Source organism: Tasmannia lanceolata, unplaced genomic scaffold (genome assembly GCF_043159265.1).
Source record: "Tasmannia lanceolata isolate RefF3 unplaced genomic scaffold, GAP_Taslan_0.1 ptg000008l, whole genome shotgun sequence".
Taxonomy (NCBI): domain Eukaryota; kingdom Viridiplantae; phylum Streptophyta; class Magnoliopsida; order Canellales; family Winteraceae; genus Tasmannia; species Tasmannia lanceolata.
This window is the reverse complement of record NW_027518685.1, coordinates 66786733-66807918: the sequence shown is the minus strand read 5'-3', so window position 1 is coordinate 66807918 and position 21186 is coordinate 66786733. Positions and strand designations below refer to the sequence as shown.

Here is a 21186-nt window from a genome sequence, read left to right as displayed (position 1 = left end):
AAATTGATGTTTTAATTTTTCTCCACCCAACTCTGAACAAGGATACATGGATCACCAAGCCAGTTTGAGACGAAAAGATGGGGCCGACCCTAATGGATGGTCCAGATTAATCAAAGGTGAAACTCACCACGGTGCACGTCTCCTAACCTACCGGTGGATAATCCATCGGTAGGTTTGACGGGATTAGTATCATGGACAGCTCTGTAGTTTTTTGACGGTCTAGATTGACCAAAAGTGTCTTTGATCTAATTCTCATTTTGTAATATATATACCTGCATCTTCTTTAAATAAATAGAAAATAAATAAATAAAGGTTACACAAAATGATAATGAGTGTGAGACCTACCATCCTTTAATTATTGATGAGTGATTTAGAGTGTGAGACCTACCATCCTTTAATTATTGATACCTGCACTGGAAGTATTCTCTTGACTCTCATGTTAGACGGATAGAAAAAGAGACCACCTTTCCTGTCAAAGTTGTGGGTCTCACTCTTTATGAGATGTCACTATTACTACGCGTTTTTCCCTTATTTGTGAGCTCAGCTTCTACTTTAGACATTTGGACAGTCCAGATTTATGAATGGTGAGGTGGCCAAGACCGGGAAGACTTTGGATCCACCTTCCAGCTTCCACCTTTCCTTCTCTACATATAGAGTGAAACTACAACCGAGCTTTTAGTTTGGAGATAAACTTGCTAAAAATATGAGGGGTTTACACGCGTATAGTATTGTTAGGGTGTTGTGGTTTGTGAGTGTATGTTGCTGCTTTTACGGGGGCCAACCATGTTTGGAGGGAGAGAGAAAAGCTCTCTTACAATTGAAAGACTCCATCAACGACTATCCAAATAATGCTACTTATCCTGTCTTGGAAGATTGGGTTGGAGAGGATTGCTGTCAATGGTGGGGTGTATCATGCTCTAATTCTTCATCTCGCGTGATAGGAATCGACCTTTTCAATGCAATGGATTCTCCTTGGTTTGGAGTGTGGTATCCTAATGCTACTCTGTTTGCCCAATTCAAAGAATTGGAGTCACTGGGTTTGGGTTATAATCAGATCGGTGGATGGGTTATGCCAGAAGGTAATACTTGTTTCCTCCAATTTTATAAATCCTTCCTCAAATTGCATAAAAACCCTCAATCTCTTTTCTTAGGCAATTCAAAGATATTGATGGATGCTTAGCAAATCAGGTTTTTCTTTTGGTTCAACAAAGACCTAAAATGGATTCACCGTCTATATATTTTTCTGGAATTCTCCAAAAGGAAAAAAGAACAAAAACAACAATGGACAAATGGTAATTTGAAAGCAGTGGTATCCAACAATCATTCCCGCCATGAGGCCCATATATGTTTTAGTATTATTATAAAAGGGGAGGAAATATAGTCATCAGCACCTCACTCTCTCATCGTCTCTTCCTTTTGCAGGGTTCATTCAAATGAAAAACTTAAAGTTACTTTACGACCAACTCCATAGAATGATCCAAACCATTCATTTGATGGGCCACAACGTAAATAGGTTGTGCCCCAAAAATCATTTCCATAGGATGATCACAACCCTACAATCTATAGAGGTTGCATAAGATGTAGTTTCTATTTAGATTGGAGGGCTAGGATCAGCCTATGGAAATGATATTTTGCCATGCAACCTATCTATGTTTATGGCCATCAAATGGACGGTTTGGATTATCCTATGGTGTGGTATGGGCGGGGCTTACGTTGTTCAAAGATGGGCCCACCATTCCACCAACGGTTTCTGTTGGGCCCACCAACTGTTCTTGTTGTGTGTGTGGAGAGAGAGAGAGAGAGAGAGAGAGAGAGAGAGAGAGAGAGAGAGAAAGAGAGAGAGAGAGAGAGAGAGAGAGAGGTCAAATGGTGGGAAAGTGACATATAAGTTAAATCCTAACGTTTAACGTTAGCCAGCCGTTGGGGGGGGGGGGGGTGGGGGTGGGGGTGGGGGTGGGGAATATCAGCGCCCTAAATTGACCTACTTTATTTAGTGTGAAGCACGCAGTGGAAGTATTCTCTTGACTCTCCCATGTTAGACGGATAGAAAAAGAGACGACCTTTCCTGTCATAGTTGTGGGTCTCACTCTTTATGAGATGTCACTATTACTACGCGTTTTTCCGTTATTTGTGAGCTCAGCTTCTACTTTAGACATTTGGACGGTCTGGATTTATGAACGGTGAGGTGGCGAAGACCGGGAAGACTTTGAATCCACCTTCCACCTTTTCAAGCCAAATTTTTGGCTATGGACTTACTCAAACTCAAGTCCCACAAGTGTAATTTTTGTATTTTATTTCAAAGGCTGTTATCTACTCTTTTTTTTTTTTTGATAACGAAGGGTGTCCCCACCCCCTTCGGGGGTAGGACTATTTCCCTACGGATGCGCGCAATCACCCGGAAACCTCGTGCATCGGGTAATCAAGGGGGGATTCGAACGCTCGTCACTGGGGAGCAAACCCATGACTTTACGCCAAAGAGCCACACCCTTCCGGGTTAGCTGTTATCTACTCTTTTAATAGAGTATTTGGCAACCTTTCTGTTTGAGGCAGAGGTGGGGCCCAAGATTTTTATAAAGATTATTAGTATCACTTGTGCCTTTTTGTAACTAATCCCCAAGGTTTGGAACGGCTATCAGTTACTAACCGTTAAGACTAAAAAATTCAAATTCAAAATCTGATTAAAAAAAAAACCGAACCAAAGCCCCTCTATCAGACAACACCTACAAACAAGAAACGAACTCTTTCAACCCATTACCCTCAAAACCCATCATCTCCATGTTTGTGGTTGATCGGAATCTTGCCAAAAAATGGACCAAACCGATGGAATTCCGATCAAATTATACGATCTCCAGAGTGAGCCCTCCTCGTTCCCCTCTTCTCCAAAAAACCCTCTCTAAGACATCAATGCTAGTGAATTTTCTTCCCACGGGCACCCTACTCACCTTTATGATGCTCCTCCCATCGGTCTCCGGCACCGGCTAGTGCTCCCCGGTGAATACTATGATGATCCATGTCCTTTTAGGCCTATGCGCCTTGTCATGTTTCTTCTTTTAGTATTATTATAAAGGGGGAGGAAATATAGTCATCAACACCTCACTCTCTCATCATCTCTTCCTTTTTGCAGGGTTCAGTCAAATGAAAAACTTAAAGATATTGCATCTTGGGGACAATATGCTAAACCAAAGCAGCCAATCCTTGTCAGTGTAGACACCCCATTTTGACCGGACCCAAGTTCGCTATGCTTGGGCGAAATCCCGTTCAATCATTTCCGCCATGTTTCGCACTTTTCCGTTAAGTGTTGAGAGAGATTATTCCCAAGAATCCGAACAAGAGAGAATTTGGATCCGATTGATGGGCCCGTCTTGAGCATTTGTTTAGATTTGGATCAAACAGGGTGGCCCGCACATTGTTTTAGTGAAAAATGAGTTTTGAACCTACTTCGATCCAACACCTAAAGATGATCATCAAGAGAACGGTCAAGATCTCAGAGAAGTCGTTTTAACAACCAATTTTGTTTCGATCATCAGGTTGAGTTACTCGGATCAGCCCATTGAAATGATTTAGGAGGACACAACCTACTTAGGTAGGGGACCCATCAATTGGATGGTCTGGATCGTCATAGAGGAATGATTTAAGGGGGCACAACCAATTTACATTGCGACCCACCATTTGAACGGTCAAGATCATCAATTGTCGCCCATCAAATGGACGGTTCGGATCATCAAATGGGAGTGATTTAAAAATGGGGTAACATATTCACATTTTGATCTATTGGATGGCTTGGATCAGCCCATAGGATTGATTAGCGGAGCACAAATTAAATCACATTGTCGCCCATCAAATGAACGGTTCCGATCATACTTTGGAGTGGGGCATATGATTTTATGCACAATTGGGAATTTGGTCACATATGGGACCCATTTGGATTATCTTTTACCTACTCAAAAGGACTTTAAAAAACATGCATGGGGCCACACACATGTCAAAATTCAATGTCCACAATGGTGGCCACCTACCATGGAATATGTCCACAATGGTGGCCACCTACCATGGAATAAGTCCACAATGGTGGCCACCACCCTCCCATTCCTTTGCTATAAATGGTTCAATGAGGGTGAGTGAGGGAGAACTCATTTCTCTTCTATCATGTGTTCTAACAAAGTTGCTATGAGGGGTTGAAAAGAAAAAAAAAAGAAAAGAAACAAGAAAAGAAGAAAAAGAAACAAAAAAAGAAGCAAAAAGAGAAAGAAAGCGGAAGCGATCGCACGGAGGCGGAATTTTTGAGTTTTTCGGCTCTCGGATTCGGCGAGGATTTCGATCACAGGTAGGTACACCGTTCTCGGAATTTTTTTTAGAATTATTTGGTATATTTTCGGATTTTTGCATGATTTTTAACAAAGAAAACTAAACGATATACTAAACAGATTCCAAAAATAATGAAATTTCGTGAGAAAATAATATGATAATGATACATTCTACCATGAATTTGTGAGAATTTTTGGATTTTGTTTGGTATATTATTTTACGCATTCTTTGAAAATTATCAGATTTTGGGAGAATTGTTACTGACGTCAAATCACAGATAAAATTCTCCAAAGTTTTACAGTAGTCTTAAATTCTATACTTCTTGCTTCTGTAAAATTTTCAAGTGATTTGGATCTTGTTTCATATGAGCTGTAGTGTTAATTCATAATCTGGTTTGAAATTTGAAAAATCCGAAACTGATAGTAAATAGTTTTCTAAATTCATGGAAATCTCACAGCATGCTATTTTCACTTATCTCTTACTACTGTAGAAATTTCATGGAATTTAGATATCTATTTCTAGTAGTTTATGTGTTATTTTTGCAATCTGGTTAATTAATTTTTAAATCCATATTAAATATGAGTTTAATGTAAAAATCTGTAAAAATCTTCCAGTAAATTACATCTCATCATATCTTGTTGGTGGAGAAGTTTCAACTCATTTCGAGTTCGTTTGCAACAGCTTCACTTGTAAAATCACTCATATGGTTAAAAATTGGTAAAATCCATTAAAAAAATAAAAAATTAAGTGAAAATCATCTTAAAATCTCTAAAGCACCTTCATCTTTGTGTGTGTTTGGGAGACCCGCCAGGTCTCATTCTCTCGTTAGTCCTCTTTGTGCGCCGTTTGGTTTTGGGAGAACACCCTACTCGGCTTGGCTTCATACCCCTACCCTTATGGGTATTGGGTTGCACATTTGTTGCACCCTAGGGCTAGGTAGCTGTCCGGCCCGGCTTGGTGTTTTACCTCTGCCAAATGTGCAAATTCGTGTTTCCTTTTCTTTTAGAGAGTCTTTGACTCATCTATCCTTTAGTTGGTGTTATTGGAGTCTTTGACTCATGTTTCCATTTCTTTTAGAGAGTCTTTGACTCATTCGTTCTTTTGTTGTATTACTAGGAAGTCTTTGACTCATTGGTTCTTCTGTTGGCGTTATTTGGGAGTCTTTGACTCATTCCTCCTCTAAGTTGTAGTATTAGAGAGTCTCTGACTCATTTGTTCCCCTCTTTAATGTTGTTAGTTCGGAGTTTCTCCTTTAGAGTTGTTGATTACTTCGCTTTTGATTAGAGGCTAACTCAGTCTTATTAGAGCTTTGCTTGCTTGGGATCTTGGATCGTTTTCTCTCTTCTTGGGACGCTATCTTTCTTGTTGTGGTTTGTCTCTTTGAGACGCTAATTGCTTATTCGGGGTTTCCCCTTTTTGCTTTAGGGCTTTGCCCTAGTTTGTGGTATTACTTGCGTGTTCCCTTTAAGATTAAAAATATTTTAAGGTCCTGAGCATTGGAAAAGCTTTAAAATCCAAAAACATTAGAAATTTAAAACTCAAAAAACATTTGAAAACATCAAAAACCTTAAAAAAATCTAAAGTGTTGAGTGTTTCTTTTAGAAGCGTAGTTTGAGAGTTCGTTTCGAACTACGTTGGCTTGATCCTCTTACGAGGTACGTAGGGCAGCTTGGGATTTATATCCCAAGTCCAGCCAAACTTTTTTTGTAAATAAACGTTTTAAACCTTCTTCAAAAACCTTTAAAATATTGTTTTCAAAAGACCTTCCTCTAGAGTTAGGAGTTTCTCCTCGATAGAGAATTTTAGAGTTAGGGTTTTTCTTTTGATAGGTTGTTTGATTGATTGTTTGCTGTGTGCTTGTTTTAGAGTTAGAGGTCTGTCCTAGAGTTATAGGAGCGCCTCCGTCCGATCAGTCGGCGATCCATATCGCCGAGTGATGACTAGAGTAGGATACGCTAGTCCACCCTTGGTTTTCCGTAGGAAATACAGCCTAGTCACACATAGGTTGTAAGAACCACCTGCATTAGCTTAGGGCTAATCTGCATTTAGTTAGGGCATATAGGGTGTCATAAAATCCACAATTCACTGAAATTTAAATAATCGTACAAGAAACTTTAATAACCGGTTCGGTCTTTTAGATCGAGTCTAGGATAGAAGTCTAGGTGTCTTAGGCATCCTAGCTTAGAATAGGCGCGGAGAACTACGTTGCCTTGATTCTCGTGGAGGCGGGGATACGTAGGCTTCTTTGGATGAATACCAGATCATCTGAGGACTCGGGCTAATCACTTTTAAAACTGTTGAAACAATCAAATCACTTAGGATTTTCCATGAAATTAGAATTTTATGAGAACTTTCACTTAGATTGAATCCAAACCAATTAAGAAATCAAGATACACATTTAGGATTCACATTGAAATTAGATCATAGGATGCATGTCACATAGATAGCACATTAACAGAGAGTTGAATGAGCCATTAAAAATGAATTTAAAAGAGTTAACTTTTGGAATTGAAGACCGATTATCGGGCAGGAATGGTGCATGTGGTGGATAAATCCCCATACCTTCCATTCTTGTAACCAGGTAGCGAGTCTAGATTTCTGGTTAATTATGGGTCCTAGATCCCACATCTAGGTGGCGACTCTGTCAGTCTCTTTTGTGTGGAATTCGGATTGCCTTAGTGATCCCAAGTTCACATAAAAGATGAATTAAAATTAATAATAAAAGGCACACGCCAATCGCGTGGGTACGAGAGACCAAGAGATAGTGCGTGGCGGCTCTCGCGCCACCACCCCTCTCGCGGGATCGGGTCCCACAGACTGGCGACTCTGCTGGGGATAACCTAACTTCATTACAATTCCAAAGGATTACTCATTTGAATCTATTTCAACTGGCTCATGAAAACTCTATCTCTTTTATGCTTGTTAGATTACTTTGTATGCTTTATTTTCTCATCACATTTACTCAAACTTAATCTAAGAAAACCTGAAGGCATCATAGATTGCGCGAACTTATTGCACACACTTACATCACTTTCATCTAAACCCCTGCATCTCACATGCACACACGTCCTATTTTAGGAACCCGGAGTGTTATCTAGCATGGTTGACTGGGATTTCATCACCTGGTGCCTCTGTGCTAGAGAAGCATTCCACCCTTAGCCTAGTACCTTTATGGTACGTAAACGGATCTCTTGTTCACGTACTGATACACCGGACACTGGTACAGTATATCGAACATGGATTCGCGCTAAGGGAACTCTTGGCCTTACCCCTAGATTAACCCACACATGCATGTAGTATACGAACACATGTGCATCACGTGTGTGAGCCTAGTTTAGGATATCCAACCCATTTGTGTCTAGATTAAGCCGTAGTCCATCTTCCAATGGCTACGATCGGTCCTAGGTACACAAACAAAGTCATGAGTCGAGATCCTCTCTCCACTCCGCTAGATTAGGGTTAGGGTTGATGCCTTCAGGTAACACTGATAAAATGTGCGAAGATTAAAAAACTTTTCCTTTGGGGTTAGGATGTAAATCCCATTCATTTCCAAAGATCTCATAGGATTACTCATTCATGATCCATCTGTTGAAAGCAATCTTATGCTATCTCATCTCATCTTGATCTCATCTTGTTGTTGATATCCATCATTCAGATTTTAGATCTGGTCCTTGACCCTACTTTTGTCATTCTTATGGCCATGGTCTATTATCTGAGCCATTGATTGATCCAATGTTTATCATATATCTTTTACCCCTGGATCATATCGAAATCATTGATGAAAAAGTTTGATCTCACCTGTATTCTTTGAGTGCATGATCGTTGCTGAGATCGAAACTTATTTTGATTAGGGATGTTTATCGTTCCTGACTCTTTCATTCCCAAAAGAAGAACGGTTATATCCAAAGAACACCTTAAGGAATAGATTGAGGATTCTTTCCAAATTAACATACCCGTTGATGTATTTCAAGATTACTCTTTTCTCTATTTGTTTAGAATTTTTATCCCATGACTATTGAGATAGTGTGATTGCTTCTAAGTCAAAAGTCTGTGTTCAACAAAAAGCCCCTCTTCCAAAAGACTGACCATTTCTGAATTCATTCGATACATCAGTCTATTGCTTTACCCACATTGTCAGCATAAGCCTTTTGTTGCCCCATTTAACCTAGACCTTGTGGAGTTGCCTTTTCTGGGATTCCTACTTCGGGATCGAACTTTGTAATTATCATTATCATGAAGAAAGGTGTATCACCTATAAACTTTCAGTGCCGGTTCACTACCTTTGAAGAAGTGTCCTGTGTCTTTAGATTTGTCTTTCATTGAGTGTACATCAACTTTCTTCTCTCGAAGTTGGAAAAGTTCAGTTATGTTGATGTTAAAAAAAGAAAAGAAAATGTGTCATGTCAATCAGTCTTTCTCGTTCAGAGTCGGTGTTTAGCTTTTTGATTAAATTCAATGTAGAGCCTACTGAGGCGCGTTCAAAGTCATCTATGTACTTCAAAGTATTTCAATTCAATAAAGCATTTGAGTCTGTATCTTCAATTTTTTATGATTCACTCTTGGATTAAATGTTTAAAACAACTACAAGACCCCCTTCTCGGATGAGAATGCAGACGAAATTCCCCTCGAGATTTGAAAGATGGTCAAACGAGAGGAAGAGCGTCGAGCATAGCCACTTGAAGAAGAAATCGAAGCCATTGATAGTGGTATCGAAATTCGAAACTCGGGAGAAATGGATTGGAAAAACTTTATCTCCTAAGGAACGCAAAGAATTGATAAACCTGTTTAGAGGGGTTTGAGGTAGTCTTGCTTGATCCTATAAGGATAAACCAGGGGAATGCCCTGTCGTTGAGCAAAGCAAGACTTCATCTGCTTTAGACATCCAGTTGAAGAGTAAAATTTTAAAGAGATAAGCATCAGACATCCTGTGGAGCTGATGAAATACTGAGAGAAGATTTTCGGACAAGGAGTTGTGGAACCTTGAGCATAAATTCAAGATCTTCGAGATGGGAGTGGAGCACAGCGGTTGAAGTTTTGCCTGACATGCCGTCAGACTCCTCGAAAAAAATTCTAAGTCTTTGAACCTTAGCAAAAGAGCTTGTACATCAAATACATCGGAAGGCCATCCTTGGACGTCTGAACTTTTATGGCCAAAATCCCAGCGTTTAAGAATCCTTCTATAAACCCTTTGGGCCAAAAGCAAAATTAAACAATTTCTTTTCAAACACATTATAAACCCGGGGCATTTATGCACCCGAACTACGTCGGACCTGATCCTCATTTCTTCAGGGGTACGTAGGCAACTTGATTAATTCAAGTTCGGTCAAACCTTGGGATAAAATCCCTTTTCAAAATTTTGAAGCTAAATGCTAAACCATTCTTTGAAAAATCCTTAAGCGAACTACGCGGACCTGATCCTCCATTTTTGGGGTACGTAGGTAGTCTGGCTAGACCAGATTCGGTCCAAATCCTTAGAACCTTAGGTATTCAACCCTTTTGAACCCGAGCCCACCTAGAAAGTCCTTCTGGTGAAACAAGTAAAGGTTCGAGGCGAATGAAAAGAAAAACAGAAAGAAAAGAATGAGAGTCTGAAGACCCGCTAGGTTGAAAACCCGAAAGGGCGGCCTAGAGAAAGGTGAAAGTCGTTTTTCTTGCTAAGTCAACAAGCAAAATGATTGACTTATCAGAAGGTAAGGGTAGTGGTATGCTGGATTGAAAACTTGAAGAGACAATCTAGTCAGAGGCAAATACTTCCCATGAAAAGTTGAGTTGAATAGAAGCAGAAGGAGTTCCTCAGTTACGTAGAATTCCTAAGTTTGAGTACAAGCAAAAATTGAGATAAGCAGTCTTTTAGACTGAAAGCTTGGAAAGCAAAAGTTGAGATAAGTGGTCTTTTAGACTGAAAACTTGGAAGACATTAATTTTGACTTCTTCCGAAAAGACAAATCAAGGAGACTGAGAAGCAACCTCTATAGGGCAGGATCCTGGAATCCGAATAGTGTCAGCAAGGCTTACTTTGACACCTTTTTAAACTAGGGGCATTAAAACCGAGCAATCCGAAGGGGTATAACCATGACGGATGTCCTGATGGAGGAAACTAGAGCCTTTTGGCATGGTTTTTGAGACTACTCTAAGAGTGGCTGACCTTACCATTTAAAAAATTATACATTTGATTTAAGAGTGAATCAAAATTTAGTCAAGTCCCTTGAATATTGTAAGTCTTCTTTGAAAGAGTCCTCAGGAGTCTGTTCCTTGTTTATCATTGTTTTCTTTTAGAATCCAAAGTGTTTGGCACTGAAAAGAATGGGTGTACACCTTCCGAAATGTAAAGAAAAATCTAGAGTAGATCCTGGTTTAAGAATCAAGGAAAGGGCAAGAAACATTTGGTCCAAACCTACCAGACACATCAAGCCTCAAGTAATGTTCATCAATGAAAGGAAGAATCTTAGTTCAGCCTTTGTGAAGGTGGTCTTACCATTATACCAAAGAAAGAACCCATGCAAACTCAAATTTTTCCTACTTACCTTGGTTCTGCTTTCTTAAAACCTTGTCATGGAAGCACATCATACTAGGGGCATCTTTTATGACTTGCGTCATAAAAGATATTACACAATGATAACTGGGATATCTATTCTTAGCAAATAGAAACCAGAGAAGCTTGAACATACTCTTTGAGTTGAATTCCCTTGATCAAGTTGTTTCTTTTGGAGTCAAAGTTTCATAAACTTCAATTCCCAGCGGGGTATATAATCTACTCCTGCATCCTTCAAACCTCATTAGAATGCTTTTCATCTGTTAAAGAGAGTCAGCACCTAAAAATCTCATCAATCTACTTGAGTTTTGCTTTCAGCAAAGATCATGCACTCCCATTTATTCTCGGCAGGAGATCGCTATGCTATCAATGAACTCGATATAAGATCGATAAATATTTTTGTGTTGATTTGAGACTCTTTGAGTAGTTAAGGCCCTTTGAGTGTTACAGACTCTTCGGGTAGTTGAGACTCTCTGAGTATAAATGTTTTGATTTGTTTTGAGACTCTTTGAGTAGTTGAGACCCTTTGAGTGTTACAGACTCTTCGGGTAGTTGAGACTCTTTGAGTATAAATGTTTTGTGTTGATTTGAGACTCTTTGAGTAGTTGAGACCCTTTGAGTGTTACAGACTCTTCGGGTAGTTGAGACTCTTTGAGTATAAATGTTTTGTGTTGATTTGAGACTCTTTGAGTAGTTGAGACCCTTCGAGTGTTACAGACTCTTCGGGTAGTTGAGACTCTTTGAGTATAAATGTTTTGTGTTGATTTGAGACTCTTTGAGTAGTTGAGACCCTTCGAGTGCTGCAGACTCTTCGGGTAGTTGAGGCTCTTTGAGTATAAATGTTTTTTGTGTTGATTTGAGACTCTTTGAGTAGTTGAGACCCTTCGAGTGTTACAGACTCTTCGGGTAGTTGAGACTCTTTGAGTATAAATGTTTTTGCATTAATTTGAGACTCTTTGAGTAGTTGAGACCCTTCGAGTGTTACAGACTCTTCGGGTAGTTGAGACTCTTTGAGTATAAATGTTTTTGTGATGTATTTGAGACTCTTTGAGTAGTTGAGACCCTTTGAGTGTTACAGACTCTTCGGGTAGTTGAGGCTCTTTGAGTATAAAGGTTTCTCTATGTAGTTGAGACTCTTTCGAGTATAAAGGTTTTTGCACGTGTTTGAGACTCTTTGAGTAGTTGAGACCCTTTGAGTGTTACAGACTCTTCGGGTGGTTGAGACTCTTTGAGTATAAATAGATTTTGGTGTATTTGAGACTCTTTGAGTAGTTGAGACCCTTTGAGTGTTACAGACTCTTCGGGTAGTTGAGGCTCTTTGAGTATAAATGTTTCTCTATGTAGTTGAGACTCTTTCGAGTATAAATGGTTTTTGTGTATTTGAGACTCTTTGAGTAGTTGAGACCCTTCGAGTGTTACAGACTCTTCGGGTAATTGAGACTCTTTGAGTATAAATGTTTTTGTGTGCGTTTGAGACTCTTTGAGTAGTTGAGATCCTTTGAATGTTACAGACTCTTCGGGTAGTTGAGGCTCTTTGAGTATAAATATTTTTTGTGTTGATTTGAGACTCTTTGAGTAGTTGAGACCCTTTGAGTGTTACAGACTCTTCGGGTAGTTGAGACTCTTTGAGTATAAATGTTTCGCCATGATTTGAGACTCTTTGAGTAGTTGAGACCCTTCGAGTGTTACAGACTCTTCGGGTAGTTGAGACTTTTTGAGTATAAATGATCTTTGTTGATTTGAGACTCTTTGAGTAGTTGAGATCCTTTGAGTGTTAGTTGAGACTCTTTGAGTATAAATGTTTTTGTGATGTATTTGAGACTCTTTGAGTAGTTGAGATCCTTTGAGTGTTATAGACTCTTCGGGTAGTTGAGACTTTTTGAGTATAAATGATCTTTGTTGATTTAAGACTCTTTGAGTAGTTGAGATCCTTTGAGTATTACAGACTCTTCGGGTAGTTGAGACCTTTTTTTAGTATAAATGTTTTGCGTTAATTTGAGACTCTTTGAGTAGTTAAGGCCCTTTGAGTGTTACAGACTCTTCGGGTAGTTGAGACTTTTTGAGTATAAATGTTTTGCGTTAATTTGAGATTCTTTGAGTAGTTAAGCCCCTTTGAGTGTTACAGACTCTTCGGGTAGTTGAGGCTCTTTGAGTATAAAGATTTCTATGAAGCTCTCTGAGTGTTTGATTTGAGACTCTATGAGTGTTACATACTCTTTGAGTAATTTGATTTGATATTCTTTGAAGGGTTGATTTACGTCTGCATCGATAGTGGTCTGCTTTCTTTGAGGTAATTTCATTGGGTTCGTTTTCTTAAAAGCTTTATTTTAACAGAGTATGTTTGTGTTTGCTTTAATAGAGTCTTTGCGTATTGATTTAAATAGTTGAGTTGTGAGTATTAGAGAGAGGCCATCTCATTGAGATGTCGTGATTGCCGAGTTAAGGGTCGGTGAGAGGTCATCTCCCTTTTGCTTCTAGTCTTTCAGTCTCGTAGTGCTATTTTGTTGTTTTACCCTGATGAACATCATTTTAAAAACAAAAAAAAAAAAAAAACTTGTTTTACTTTGTTTTCGGGCCGGCCAAAATGTGTCGTCTGTTCAGCTTTGCCATTCGTGTGTTACACACGCTTTGCCAAAGAGGGGCATCTGTAGACACCCCATTTTGACCGGACCCAAGTTCGCTATGCTTGGGCGAAATCCCGTTCAATCATTTCCGCCATGTTTCGCACTTTTCCGTTAAGTGTTGAGAGAGATTATTCCCAAGAATCCGAACAAGAGAGAATTTGGATCCGATTGATGGGCCCGTCTTGAGCATTTGTTTAGATTTGGATCAAACAGGGTGGCCCGCACATTGTTTTAGTGAAAAATGAGTTTTGAACCTACTTCGATCCAACACCTAAAGATGATCATCAAGAGAACGGTCAAGATCTCAGAGAAGTCGTTTTAACAACCAATTTTGTTTCGATCATCAGGTTGAGTTACTCGGATCAGCCCATTGAAATGATTTAGGAGGACACAACCTACTTAGGTAGGGGACCCATCAATTGGATGGTCTGGATCGTCATAGAGGAATGATTTAAGGGGGCACAACCAATTTACATTGCGACCCACCATTTGAACGGTCAAGATCATCAATTGTCGCCCATCAAATGGACGGTTCGGATCATCAAATGGGAGTGATTTAAAAATGGGGTAACATATTCACATTTTGATCTATTGGATGGCTTGGATCAGCCCATAGGATTGATTAGCGGAGCACAAATTAAATCACATTGTCGCCCATCAAATGAACGGTTCCGATCATACTTTGGAGTGGGGCATATGATTTTATGCACAATTGGGAATTTGGTCACATATGGGACCCATTTGGATTATCTTTTACCTACTCAAAAGGACTTTAAAAAACATGCATGGGGCCACACACATGTCAAAATTCAATGTCCACAATGGTGGCCACCTACCATGGAATATGTCCACAATGGTGGCCACCTACCATGGAATAAGTCCACAATGGTGGCCACCACCCTCCCATTCCTTTGCTATAAATGGTTCAATGAGGGTGAGTGAGGGAGAACTCATTTCTCTTCTATCATGTGTTCTAACAAAGTTGCTATGAGGGGTTGAAAAGAAAAAAAAAAGAAAAGAAACAAGAAAAGAAGAAAAAGAAACAAAAAAAGAAGCAAAAAGAGAAAGAAAGCGGAAGCGATCGCACGGAGGCGGAATTTTTGAGTTTTTCGGCTCTCGGATTCGGCGAGGATTTCGATCACAGGTAGGTACACCGTTCTCGGAATTTTTTTTAGAATTATTTGGTATATTTTCGGATTTTTGCATGATTTTTAACAAAGAAAACTAAACGATATACTAAACAGATTCCAAAAATAATGAAATTTCGTGAGAAAATAATATGATAATGATACATTCTACCATGAATTTGTGAGAATTTTTGGATTTTGTTTGGTATATTATTTTACGCATTCTTTGAAAATTATCAGATTTTGGGAGAATTGTTACTGACGTCAAATCACAGATAAAATTCTCCAAAGTTTTACAGTAGTCTTAAATTCTATACTTCTTGCTTCTGTAAAATTTTCAAGTGATTTGGATCTTGTTTCATATGAGCTGTAGTGTTAATTCATAATCTGGTTTGAAATTTGAAAAATCCGAAACTGATAGTAAATAGTTTTCTAAATTCATGGAAATCTCACAGCATGCTATTTTCACTTATCTCTTACTACTGTAGAAATTTCATGGAATTTAGATATCTATTTCTAGTAGTTTATGTGTTATTTTTGCAATCTGGTTAATTAATTTTTAAATCCATATTAAATATGAGTTTAATGTAAAAATCTGTAAAAATCTTCCAGTAAATTACATCTCATCATATCTTGTTGGTGGAGAAGTTTCAACTCATTTCGAGTTCGTTTGCAACAGCTTCACTTGTAAAATCACTCATATGGTTAAAAATTGGTAAAATCCATTAAAAAAATAAAAAATTAAGTGAAAATCATCTTAAAATCTCTAAAGCACCTTCATCTTTGTGTGTGTTTGGGAGACCCGCCAGGTCTCATTCTCTCGTTAGTCCTCTTTGTGCGCCGTTTGGTTTTGGGAGAACACCCTACTCGGCTTGGCTTCATACCCCTACCCTTATGGGTATTGGGTTGCACATTTGTTGCACCCTAGGGCTAGGTAGCTGTCCGGCCCGGCTTGGTGTTTTACCTCTGCCAAATGTGCAAATTCGTGTTTCCTTTTCTTTTAGAGAGTCTTTGACTCATCTATCCTTTAGTTGGTGTTATTGGAGTCTTTGACTCATGTTTCCATTTCTTTTAGAGAGTCTTTGACTCATTCGTTCTTTTGTTGTATTACTAGGAAGTCTTTGACTCATTGGTTCTTCTGTTGGCGTTATTTGGGAGTCTTTGACTCATTCCTCCTCTAAGTTGTAGTATTAGAGAGTCTCTGACTCATTTGTTCCCCTCTTTAATGTTGTTAGTTCGGAGTTTCTCCTTTAGAGTTGTTGATTACTTCGCTTTTGATTAGAGGCTAACTCAGTCTTATTAGAGCTTTGCTTGCTTGGGATCTTGGATCGTTTTCTCTCTTCTTGGGACGCTATCTTTCTTGTTGTGGTTTGTCTCTTTGAGACGCTAATTGCTTATTCGGGGTTTCCCCTTTTTGCTTTAGGGCTTTGCCCTAGTTTGTGGTATTACTTGCGTGTTCCCTTTAAGATTAAAAATATTTTAAGGTCCTGAGCATTGGAAAAGCTTTAAAATCCAAAAACATTAGAAATTTAAAACTCAAAAAACATTTGAAAACATCAAAAACCTTAAAAAAATCTAAAGTGTTGAGTGTTTCTTTTAGAAGCGTAGTTTGAGAGTTCGTTTCGAACTACGTTGGCTTGATCCTCTTACGAGGTACGTAGGGCAGCTTGGGATTTATATCCCAAGTCCAGCCAAACTTTTTTTGTAAATAAACGTTTTAAACCTTCTTCAAAAACCTTTAAAATATTGTTTTCAAAAGACCTTCCTCTAGAGTTAGGAGTTTCTCCTCGATAGAGAATTTTAGAGTTAGGGTTTTTCTTTTGATAGGTTGTTTGATTGATTGTTTGCTGTGTGCTTGTTTTAGAGTTAGAGGTCTGTCCTAGAGTTATAGGAGCGCCTCCGTCCGATCAGTCGGCGATCCATATCGCCGAGTGATGACTAGAGTAGGATACGCTAGTCCACCCTTGGTTTTCCGTAGGAAATACAGCCTAGTCACACATAGGTTGTAAGAACCACCTGCATTAGCTTAGGGCTAATCTGCATTTAGTTAGGGCATATAGGGTGTCATAAAATCCACAATTCACTGAAATTTAAATAATCGTACAAGAAACTTTAATAACCGGTTCGGTCTTTTAGATCGAGTCTAGGATAGAAGTCTAGGTGTCTTAGGCATCCTAGCTTAGAATAGGCGCGGAGAACTACGTTGCCTTGATTCTCGTGGAGGCGGGGATACGTAGGCTTCTTTGGATGAATACCAGATCATCTGAGGACTCGGGCTAATCACTTTTAAAACTGTTGAAACAATCAAATCACTTAGGATTTTCCATGAAATTAGAATTTTATGAGAACTTTCACTTAGATTGAATCCAAACCAATTAAGAAATCAAGATACACATTTAGGATTCACATTGAAATTAGATCATAGGATGCATGTCACATAGATAGCACATTAACAGAGAGTTGAATGAGCCATTAAAAATGAATTTAAAAGAGTTAACTTTTGGAATTGAAGACCGATTATCGGGCAGGAATGGTGCATGTGGTGGATAAATCCCCATACCTTCCATTCTTGTAACCAGGTAGCGAGTCTAGATTTCTGGTTAATTATGGGTCCTAGATCCCACATCTAGGTGGCGACTCTGTCAGTCTCTTTTGTGTGGAATTCGGATTGCCTTAGTGATCCCAAGTTCACATAAAAGATGAATTAAAATTAATAATAAAAGGCACACGCCAATCGCGTGGGTACGAGAGACCAAGAGATAGTGCGTGGCGGCTCTCGCGCCACCACCCCTCTCGCGGGATCGGGTCCCACAGTCAGGTATCGAGTCTAGAACGAATTTTACAAACTCACACACATACAAAAATTTCAATAAATATTTAGTGGAGTAACAATCGATAGAATCATATTCTAACGGCATGCCTTGGATGGAAATTGAATCATGTTTATGATTTGTATGAAACATCATCTATTCTTTTCTTCTTTGTTTTCTCATTTGTAAAAAGCTTGTTTTCACTATAATTTGCTCATTTCTTGCATGATTATGTGGTTTGAAAAACCTACTATATTTGGATCTTAGCTACAACAATTTTAAAGCACTTCCATCGTGTCTGCTGAGCAATCTCTCTGCATTGGAAGAATTGTTCTTATATGGGAATAACCTGAAAGGAGACTTACCTGGTATTCTGCATTTTGCCACTTCATTTCTGTGTTAGTTGAAGCAGTGTGAAAAATCAAAGAGTAGACTTTTTCCATTTAGAATTAGTGATGTGGAACAGGTGAGTAGGAAATGGATCTTAAGCTGAAAAACTTTAATCTCTATAGACTGAGGTGTTTTAGGTCAAAATTAAAGTTTAATTTTTAGAGAAACAGCACACTCTATCTTGGAACATTGTAATGAATGAGGATTTATCAATAACAACTCATAACCGATCGGCCGAAAAGAAACACTTAAAACAGAACGTTAACTCCAACTCATGAAAGAACATGTTTCTATTTTTCTTGGCCCACTGACCGCTTAGAGAAATGATCGGATCTGATCACTATGGATGCAGAACTGATTTAGTAGGTGGAAGCTAAAGGAGATTCCTTAATTTCTCTTCACACTTGTCATCTGAACATAGAGATGACATGAGATGGGAAAGACCCTTGTAGATTCAAAGTTGACTTGAAAGAGAAATTTTACAAGCGTGGGACTGATTACATTCAAAGAAATTCAAGATAAAGGAGATGAAATGGAGCACCTTACCTTTGAAAACTGCCAAAAATGAAACTCCTTATTTATAGAGGAAGAGAAGTCTACTAGAAGCTGCTCCCATCTTATGACAGCTCAAGCCAGCTGGCTTGCTGAGGTGGCATGCCACATGGCTTCTTGTAAGGCTCCCAATCATGTGGTCCCTTCTTGCCCAAAGCCCCCCCTTCTCGCCTTCTCTAAGCTCCCAATTGAGTGACACATGGTGTGTTCTTGTGCTTTCACGCCTTTTAACAATTAGTCCTCCCAACCGACTATGCCCTACCATCCTTTCTACCCGATATTGCCTCTCATATGACAACATTGACCTTACAACATTTAACCCCCCGTACGCATAAAGGAAAGTAAAAATACGACTACTCTATGCTAAAAAGAAACCCACGCTCCTCGAACTCTCCCCTTCAAAAGAACATTCCCTCAAGCTCACGTCTTTCTCCAGGCAGACTCAACACAGGTTCTAGGAGGCCCTTTGCCCGGGGCCGATCCATGTCAACACCTTACCTCGTTGTCAATGGTGTATCGCACCACCTGCCTACTTCTGATGGTGCCTTCTCTTGATCTCCATCTTGAATTTCAAGTAAGTTTTATGTCCCAAGGCTATCCTCACGAATCAAATGTTTCTGCCATAATGTTCTATCATGATCCAGAAAAGGATCTTGAATGAAAAGCTCTATTAAGTCAAAATGTTCCCTTGTCATCTCAAGATCTAGGCCGTCCACTGCCTACACCCTTGGGCACAATATGGTCGTCCTCTACAAATGCCATCCACTCTCCATCATCCTCTATGAAGTGTTCCTTGTATCTACGACGTCAGACTGACAATCCTCCCAAATCTCATTTTGTGTGTCAAACTCTCCTGTCTCCACACAAGAATCTATCATCAACCAGCTCATGTACACACATCAATTGATGTAGATTGCCACGTTTAGATCAAATTGTCATGCTAGTTCCCAAAGGTTAACGGAAAACTCTGAAGATCTGATCTTCAAGACTTGGATCTAAATGCAAAGCTCTCAACAACAGTGATGAAGTTCGATCTACTCACTCTTCAGAAATGAGTTTTAGAATTCTGGTCAGGTTGAGGCTTCGCTATCACTATATTCTTTGTGAAATTAATGCTCGCGAATGTATACTGCTGCTCAGATTGAGCTCTCAGATTGAAGATTCTTCTAACCAAGGACTTTTGATTCTTTGGGATTCAATTGTGTTTCAGTGATGGAAGTTGCAAAGCAATCTCAGATTTGCAAGCTCCAGGTTGAAACAAACTCCTCCAATGATTGCTCCTTAGTAAGCTCAATTTGGCTAGACCCTCTCGCTTGTTGTTTGACAATAGCTCGCTGGATTGGAGTTCAACGAGGTTTGCTTCACTCGCTGAACTGGTTCGTGTTTATTGTGAAGAGGAGAAGTAGATCCAGAGAAGATATTAAGAAGTATCGAATTGGTAACTGAATACCTTCAGCTCGGAGTTCTCCTGTTCTAGGAAACTCAGATCTAGCACTTGAACCCAAGTATTGGAGGGGAAAAAATACAAATGAGAGAGAAGGAGCAATAGGACCTAGAACTTGCTGAATTCTAGAGTGGAGAGCTGGAACTTGTAGATCCGGAATGCCTTTGTATTCAGGTGGACCGAAGCTCAGCTTCAGAAAACTATCGCCTCACGCCAAGATACGACAAGCAGGTGGCAGCTCAAGCTCCACATAGTTGATTTTCATGATAACATAGCACGATGTCTTTTCTCCTTCCAGCTCAAAATGGATCAAAGGTTCATCAATACCAATTCTCAAATACCTGTTTGGATCAAACAACCAGAAAGCATAGAATTTTCTCAAAAACAGAGTGTCGGTGGTACTCTGTTTCTGTGTTCTTCTAGAATATAAGAAACAAAAGTTGAATCCTTTAAGATCAAGTGGATTTGTTGTTTTGTAGAGATGTAAGAAGATAATAAGTATAGGATCCACAATACTTGTTGTTAACAATTAGCACTATGTATTCCAATAAGACGAATGATCAGTTTTCCCAAAGACGAATTATCTGCCATGAAGTAGTGTAAAAACTCAGTGGTTTTATTGCCATCTAGATGACTCCTTTCCCCATTTCAATTCTGTTCAAGGAAGGCTTTTGAAATTTCATGAAAAACATGAATAGATTCATGCATATTCTATTTTGATCTATTAGATCTTTATGAGGAAAGATCTCAGAGATGAAGTCCAGCAATGAATGCAGAGAGGACCGAATGGATTGCACGTCCAGAACAAAGCGAAAAAGAACACTCAAGGATATGGAATCAAACAACGAGGCTCTCCTCCAACTGCTAAATCTCTAAAACTCTAAGTCCCATGAAAGCAAAGAGAATTCCTCAAGTATCCTAATAAGCTGCAGTTCGTGTGACGGGGATGGTTTTCCTGATATGATCCGAGGAAAAAAAAACAATGGAGGTAGAGCAATGTTTGATGCTCTGTTTTTTTATTCTGTGAATAAATTCAATGGAAAACTGTAAAATTCTCAATGGAGGAAATATGATCGACCAAAGAAGAAGGACTTTGTCACTCCTTGATGTGCTTGTCATGAGGCTTTCCATTTGAGTTGCTTGTGGAGTAATCTCATATTGACCTGAACTTAATCCACAATACTAACAAGAAAATCATTAGATTATAAATTTCAATCAATTTGGGTTTGGGATCAATCAAAATAGGGGTGATCGTTGAACCTTTTTGCTTACAAAATTTCCGCAAATTTGGTGGACTTTTCGACAATTTCTATGGAAATTTTGGTGGACATCTTTAAAATTTCGATGGGAATATTTAAAATTTGGGTGGAAATCTTGTAAATAAGCACGAAAATGAAATTTT

At 39.0% G+C, this 21186-nt stretch overlaps 1 long non-coding RNA gene across 1 annotated transcript; it reads left to right on the top strand.

Moving 5' to 3' along the window:
• The first annotated feature begins 579 nt into the window (after positions 1 to 579).
• On the top strand, positions 580 to 20889 carry LOC143885494 (uncharacterized). Its single transcript, XR_013253287.1, has 3 exons — positions 580 to 1079; positions 3125 to 3197; positions 20544 to 20889. It is a non-coding gene; the product is annotated as an uncharacterized LOC143885494 (long non-coding RNA).
• Positions 20890 to 21186: the final 297 nt, after the last annotated feature.